This window comes from Petaurus breviceps, unplaced genomic scaffold (assembly GCF_028583685.1).
Source record: "Petaurus breviceps papuanus isolate PSGF00001 unplaced genomic scaffold, PetGlider_PUasm1.0 91133, whole genome shotgun sequence".
NCBI classification, from domain to species: Eukaryota; Metazoa; Chordata; class Mammalia; order Diprotodontia; family Petauridae; genus Petaurus; species Petaurus breviceps.
The window spans coordinates 62,858,000-62,866,084 of NW_027187419.1; the positions used below are offsets into that span (position 1 = coordinate 62,858,000).

The 8,085-nt window shown below is 38.6% G+C and overlaps 1 long non-coding RNA gene across 3 annotated transcripts in view; it reads right to left on the bottom strand.

Moving 5' to 3' along the window:
• Positions 1 to 8,085, bottom strand: part of LOC138155470 (uncharacterized) — a 440,018-nt gene that overhangs the window by 27,166 nt on the left and 404,767 nt on the right. Inside the window, exon 1 of one of the 3 annotated variants that reach the window (XR_011166836.1) lies at positions 2,073 to 2,492. The exons of the other annotated variants lie outside the window; for them this stretch is intronic. This is a non-coding gene — a long non-coding RNA (uncharacterized lncRNA). Of the gene's footprint in view, positions 1 to 2,072; positions 2,493 to 8,085 lie in introns of those variants that run through there. 3 annotated transcript variants of the gene reach the window in all.

An 8,085-nucleotide genomic window follows, 5' to 3' on the forward strand; every position in this document is an offset into this window, starting at 1 on the left:
CACATCAGGGCTTATATAGCCTTCTCCTGGCTCAGAGAATGTAACAACCTTATTGACCCACTGGCCAATCAAAAAGTATCTACTGAAAAACAAGCCTCTCACCTCAAGCTTCAGGTGCACTTTAGCCTAGGGGCAGGGAAGATCTTCCAAATTTGCATTCCCATTACAACATAATACTTAGAAATTTATATTTTAGACAAAGTTAGGAATTAATGCATCATGAATTCATTTGCCTTCAGTTTAAGTTTTGTTTAAACTTTGGCTCAAATATTTGTTCTCTTTGGGAAAGAACAATGTGAATCTTTTATTTTATGCAGATTTTAGATAAGGGGCATAAATTTGGATCTAAGTATGTCTGGTTTCCAGTTCTTTTCCATGGCCAAACTGCTTTTCCCCTTTCATCCCTACATAACTTATCCCCCCCCCCCCCCCCCCGCAAAAAAAACTGTCTTCCTGTATCTACTTTGGGCATTTTAAATTTCTGTCCATAGTACTTTCTATTTGTAAATCTGAGCTGTTGGGATTTTAACTCAAAATCTCAAATATAAAGAGTAGATATTATCAGATTAGTTTCCAACAAATGTTTATTTCATAAGCTGCTATGGATATCAATTTTTTTCCCCAATTCTCTGAGATCACAGAACATAAGATGAAGGCTAAGGTTGTCATAAATCATCAGAGATGCTGGGGTGAGTCAGCAGTGATGGGGTGGGGGGAACGCATATTGCTAACTGGACTAATATTGAGAGAGGGCCTCTGCCATTTTTTTCTGGGCATGGTATGAAAGAAAATCCTTCCCATAGAAGAGGAGTGGGATGGAACAGCTAAAGAGATAGTCATGCCCAAGCACAAGTAGATCACAAAAAGGTGGGGGTTGGGAAGAGGAGGAGAGAAAGAGTGACTGACAACCCTGTTCTTCAGCACCACACCATACTACCATACCACTGCTAGAAGTGATGGTTTGGGATTTTTTTCCCTAATTTTTCATACTTTCTTTTTCCTCATTGCAGATTATGAATACTATTTTATTTCTTCACAATAAACTTTTGAGGTTAATACATATATAATACATATATTTATCCCCATTTTAGAGATGAGGAAACTGAGAGATCCAGTGACTCTCCCAGGTTCACACAGTAAACTTCAGAAGGAGGATTTTAATCTTAATTTCAAATCCAACTAAGGTAATAAGGAAAAACTTTAGAAAGAAGGTGGCACCTTGAAGGAAATTAAGATTTCTAAGAGGAGGAGTTAAAAACTGATAGAATTTCTAGGTTTGGGAGACTATCAATGGCTCCATTCAACCACCTACAAATACAATTAACTATGCCTCTTACACTTTTCTGCCTTGATCGTTAAGATAGATCACATAAGAACCTCTCAAATGACTTGCTGAAATTGTTCTATGGAATTCCCAAGAATAGCACAGACTATCAAAAAGGGACACTATACAGTTTGGCAATACTTGTTCTTAGTTAAAGAATTTTTGAGCCAAAAGAGACCTTAGTCATTCATTCATTTGTTCATTCCTTCACTCATTCAAAAAACATTATGCTCCTATTGATGCTGTCCTTAAATACTAGGAGTACAAAAGCAAAACTAAACTAAATTAAAACCAGCCACCATTCTCTGCCTTCAAATAGTTTACATTCTGCTGATATAAACTTATCCAACTCTCATTTTTCGTGAGGAAACTGAGGCCCAGAAAAATTGTGACATGCAATTAAGACCCAGAAAGATGATGACTCGTGCAACAATCACATCAATGGGAGCTGTAGCCATAGTGGGGACTCAAACCTTGGTCTTTTGACCTTTAGTCATAAGCCTTGTTCCATGTACCATATTGACTCTTGGGGATTAGTTCTATTAACAAGGTTATTCTAGAATTCTGCTGAGGACACTTGAACTTACTGATTTGAGCACAATGCCTGGCATATAGTAAGTGCTTAATAAGTGCTTCTTATTGGTTTACAGCATTCATAACCTCTTCTTTTCCTTAAAAAAAAACTAGGACATTTATTTTCCCAGCACATATTGTTGTTAAAAATTTTTGTGCCCTTGGTTATACTCACCCAGGTTGAGTAAATAGTCCTCACCCTAGAAAGTATTTTTCTAGGTCAAGTCAAATCAGCAGGCATTTATGAAGCAACGACTATCTTCCAGGCACTGTGCTAAGTGCTGGGGAGGCAAAGAAAAGCAGTCACAGTCCTTTCTCCTAAGGAGCTCATGTTCTAATGGGGGAGACAACATGCAAAAACAACTATGAACAAACAAGGTATATATGAGATGGAAGGAACTAAGATTAAAGGAGATTGGGAAAGGCTTCTTCTGGAGGGCAGGTTTTAGCTGAGATCTTAAGTAATCAAGGAAACACAGGAGGTGGGGATAGGAGGCAGAGAATTTCAGCATAGGGGACAGCCCCATGTGAAATATGCAGTAGATGATGTTCTATGTGAGAATGCCCAGGAGGCCAACGTCACTAGGTTCCAGAGCACATGGAAGGGAATCAGGACTAAGAAAACTGGAAAGGTAAGGAAGGAGCCAGGTTATGAAAGACTTAAAAAGCTAAAAAGAGTATTTCATACTTGATCCTGGAGGTAATTTGGAACCATTGGAGTTTATTGAAGAAGGAGAGGATTTGGTCAGAGCTGTGCTTAAGAGTTGAAACATTAATTACACTGGTTGGTAAGGAATGTTATATTTGTACGTATATGCATCATGTATCTCTACTACACTTTAATAAGGACAGGAACCACGTCCCATCATCGTATTTCCTCTACCACACAGCACAGTGTTGTGTTTTAGAATAGGTACTTAAATGTTTATTAAACATTTTATTGATTTAATTGCATTGAGAAAGTACTCTTACACTATTAAAGTTTTTCCTTCTCATAAGGTCCCTTTAAAAGATGAAAAAGGAACAATAACAATACGATAATTTATACAATTATAATGTTATAAGGAAGAACTGTTCAATGTAATGATACAACAAAAGTCCAGAAGACTAAAGCTGCAGCATGCTCCTGTAGTGTCAAAGCAATATTTACAGTGTCCACGATCACAATCAAGACTGTGACTATAAATATTGCATAATGTTCAATTGCAAAATATACCAGATTCTCTAGGTAGAGGACAAAACTGAAGCATTTATTAGATGCCAGAAAACCAAATTCCAAAACCAGTAAGCCGATTTCATCACACTACCAAAGATATTCAGAAGCCATAATAACACTGAGAACCACAGCATCCTTCAGCCTCCCCACGAACCAATATAAGATCAATATTTATTCACAAACCTCTCTAGCTGCTTGCCTGAGGGTCCTCTTTCTCCCACCATCTCGCTGTCTCTGACCAGCTTCCTATGGACTCTGCTTCCCTTCAACAAACTCCTCCCACCACAGGCTCCATGTAACTACATTCAGCCTATTAAGGGACAGAGTTTACTTTCAAAGGAGTGGAGGTCTTCAGACTCCCCCCTAGGTCTATTAAGGGGCAGGGAAGATCTTCAAATTCCCATTCTCATTACAGCTGCCTACCTGCTGCCTTAGAGGTGATGGATTTAAAATGCCAGACATATATTTTTGGATATGGCCAATGTGAGAATTTTGTTGGATTATGCATATTTTTATGAGGGTTTTTTTTTCTTTTTATTGTTCAACCAAGAGGAGGAAGAAAGTGGGAGAAAGAGATAATGCTTTTTTTTAAAAAAAAAAAAAGCAAGAATTTTAAAAAAGAATAAGAATGAAAAACTTCTCTTGCTGAATTCCATTTGACTAATATTTATAAAACATTCTTAGAACTTAGCATGGAAGCCAATCTATTTAACTAAACCCAAAAGTCAATCTAAGTGGACTCAATCAATTAGCACATTTTTATTATATTTGTTAAGTATTATAACAGGGACTGGCCAGTGACAGCCTTCCCATATTAGCATGTGAATCCTACTTGGCTTGATACAGTCTTCCATGTGGACTTTTCAAGCATGCTTACCACATGGTGAAGAAAAGATCTCTTTCACTGAGCAGGCATACAAAAGGCCCCATGAAGGCAACTCAAGCTCCCTCTTTTCTGATAGTAGCTGAGGGAAGACACAATGGAATGTTCAGGGTGGGGAGAGAAGCATCAGGTCCTCTCCACCCAAACCAACATGAAACCATGAGGGCATGGCCCTCATGTTGTTTCTGTCTCTCCTGAGCCTATTCTATCTTAATCGTAGGTAAAAGAGTCTTGGAAATGCCTATAATTGCTTGAGCTTTGAAAAGTTGGGAGAGTGAGCTGTTAGAGCTCTAGGAATTGTAATCCATACCAGAATTTCCTGGCAGCCAAGCCCAGGAAGGAGTGGTCTTCAGTATTCAGCCCCAGGAGTGAATTAGACCCAGCAGCTATAGAAGTAAGCTTGATGAGGCCAATGCTTTGCAGCAACCACTTTATGTCTGAGCTAGTAGAACAGGAAGACATGTGAATCTCTCGAGGGTACTTCTAGAATTCTCTAAGGACCTGATTTATCACTGTGAACAAGAATTGGGGTAAGGACTTGCAGCACTTTATAAAGGGTACAGTATCTACTCTATGTAAAACATTATGGGATAGTTCATGTCCTCCATGGTCAACACTCTTGCTAATCAATTCATGAAAGTCAATGCATGAAGGAAGAAATATACAAAACCATTGGAAGAATATAAATATGTACATGTGTCTTGAGAGCCTCATCAACCCTAATAGTAAAATGTTACAGAAGACACTCATGGATTCTGTTGAAATCTGCAAATTATACAATATGTACTTGAAATAAAATTCCCCCAAATAATTTTAAAATGAAGAATATGTTAATATTTTGCAGAATTTCCTCTGAGTTTCTCTGTTGAATGACAGCCAATATGTTTTGGGAAGTTAATAATGACTACAACCAATGAGACAATCTCATAATTATTTCAACATGGAAGAAATGTTTTTTCTGTATAGAACAGTAATTGTGCTGAGAATTTGGGAATACAAATACAAACAAAAAGCAAGCCACTCCAGCACAATCCAATGGGGGAAGACCTTTTCCTCAAAATGGAACTTTCAGGGGGAAATCATTAATGGGAAAAGGGGGCCACAGAAATAGAAGGATCCTCTCAGATAAGATCACAAGGCAGAGAGGGTGAGAAAGCAGCTGGGGCATGGTGGCATAGTCCAGGGAGTCAAGAGTGGGGCCTGAAGAAGCATGTATATAGGCTATGTCTATTAGGTTATTATCTTGTAAGAATTTTTCCAGACTTTTGATATAATGAATTCATAAACAAGTGAGAAAATAAGTCCTGGTTCTTATGTTATGGAGAAGGTTGCCTAAGGTGCTGAGGCTAGCTCCTCGGTTTGCTATGTTTGCAGAATCTTCCTGCAAACTGTTGTATCCTTTAAGACTAATTGAGGTTAGAGAAAATACATAGAAAGACACCTTTCTTGATGTTTCTTTATCCTCTGACACTGTTGATCTCTCTCTTCTAGATACTCTGTTCTCTTAGGTTGCTGTGAAACTTTTCTGTCCTGGTGCTAATTTCTGTGTGATCACTCCTTTGCTGGGTCTTCCTCCAGGTCACAACTACTATGAATGTTTCCTAAGGCTCTGTGCTGGGCCCTGTTCTCTTCTCTCTCCATGTTGTCTTACTTGGTGATTTCATTTGCTCTAATGAGTTCATTTATTTTCTCTATGAAGATGATTCTTATGCCTGTTTATTCAGTTTGAACTTCTCTCCCGACCTCCAATCTCATATCACCAACTGCATATCAGACATCTCAAAATGAATGTCCCATCATCATCATCTCAAACTCAACATCCAAAATATAATTCATTATCTTTAATCCCAAATCTTTCATTCTTCTGAACTCTCCTATTGCTGTCAAAAGCACTATCATCCTCCTAGTCACAAAGGGTTCCAGACTTCAATGTCATCTTGAACTCTTCATATTCACCCCATAATCCAATCTGCTAAGTCTTATCATTTCTATCTTCATAATATCTCTTGTATACCTCTTTCTCCTCACTTATACAACTACCCCCCTGGTGTAGGCCCTTATTAACTAATTTATCAACTATTGTAATAACCTTTATGTTGGCCTTTCTGCCAACTCTTTCTTTACTCCAGTCCATCCTACAGTCATATCCTCTCCCCCACCCCCCTCAGTAAACTAGAATGACACCCCATTACCTCCAAAATAAAATATAAAATCCTTTGTTTGGATTTCAAAAGCCCATCATAACCCGAGGCCTTCTTAACTCCTCAGGCTTGTTTCCCGTGGTATACATTGTATACACTGTGTTCCTCTAATATTCCATCCTAAAAAAGGCAGAAGAGTTAGAGGTCTAGTAACTGGAGTCCATAGCAGAGTCTGTTAGCGACTATAGCAGTCAAGCTGGACAAGGAGACAGCACAGCTTTGAGGTCACCAGTATGATCTACCACAGTAGTAAATTGACCTCCCTGCCAAGTCACTGTGTCACTTGTAAGCAAAGGGGCAGTTCCAGTGAGCATCCAGAAGTTAACTTGGTAGGAGAAATGTTTATAGCAAACCTAATTTTGACCCCATGCTCTCTAGATATTGAGGTGGTAGATTAGAATGGGATATAGGTTATGGAAGTTTTTGTGTTTAGGGTTTTATTATATCTTCTCAGTAATATTTCTGTGTAAAAGCTAATGATGTTAATTAGTTATCAGTGATATCAAGGAAATATCAACTGGTCAAAATGGACTGCTAATCACTTGTTATATAATACTAAGATGGTAATTGTTTGATTTATATTAAGGCAAATATATAAGATGGCGGTTCATGAGAAATAGTATTAGAAGAATCACCCTAACTACCCAAGGTTATATCTAGAACCAGAGCAATAACCTTCCTCTAGGGACCCAACCTACAAATATTAGTGAGGTTTGGAAAGACAACTCCAGATCATGCTACATTAGTTCCTGTGATTTAAACCTTAGAAATAGAAATATTTAGACCTTAGAAATTAAATGGTCCATCTCTTTCATTTTAGAGATGAGGAAACTGAGGCTGAGGGAGGCAAAAACAACTTGCTTAAAGTCACACAGTAAGTAGCCAAGTAGAAATTTAGATCAATTTCCTCTGACTGCAAATTCCACTATGCCATGCTAATTCTTCCTTATGTTGAGCCAACATCTTTCTTACTTTATATACTAACCCACTGGTTCCAATTCTTCCACCTTCAAACTACTCCCTTTCCCCTGCCATTCAACTTTCTATGCCTTTGCATAGACTGTCCTCAGCACTGGTATTCCCCTACTCCTTTATCTCTGCCTTACAGAATCCTTTGCTTTCTTCAATTGACTCATTTACCACCTACAAGATGATCTTGACCATAACCCAGTTGTTTTTGCCATCTCCCATAGATTACCTTGTATTTAGCTTTTGAAGACTTTGTGTTAATTGTGTATACATTGTTCTCTCCCATCTCCACTCCTCCAAATCACATAAATTTCATGGCGGCAAAAACTGTTTCTGTGTCTTTATATATCCTACACCCAGCACAGTATAAGCCCTTGGAAGTAAAAAATAAATGTTGCTTGTTGAATTCCTTAATTACTCCATAACTACTATCAAAAGTAGTAAGAAAGTCTCCTGTCTCAAATATTGCAGAGAGGTCAAGGAGGATGTTGACTGAAAAAAAAAGTCCATTGGTTTTGGCTAAAGGAGGACATTAGTGACCTTGAAGAGAGAAATTTCAGTCAAATGTGGGAGGTGGATGCCAGATTTCAAGAGGCTGAGGAAATAAATGGGTGGAGAGGAAGGAAGTGGAGGCAGCCAGCATAGGTTCCTCTTCCTAGAAGTTTGGCAGTGAAGTAGAGGAGGAAGATAGGAGGATAGCTTAAGGGGGTAGTAGGGTCAAGAGAATATATTTTTAGGTTAAGGAAGATTTAAGCATGTTTTCAGGCAGAAAAAGGAGCCAGAAGGGAGGCGGGGGGGGGGGGGGGGGGAGAAAGGGGGAGAGAAGAGGAGAGAGGAGGGGGGAGAGAGCAGGAGGAAGAAAGAAAGAGAGAAAGAAAACAAAAACAACAAACGAGAAAAAGAACGATGAGAAAAGTAA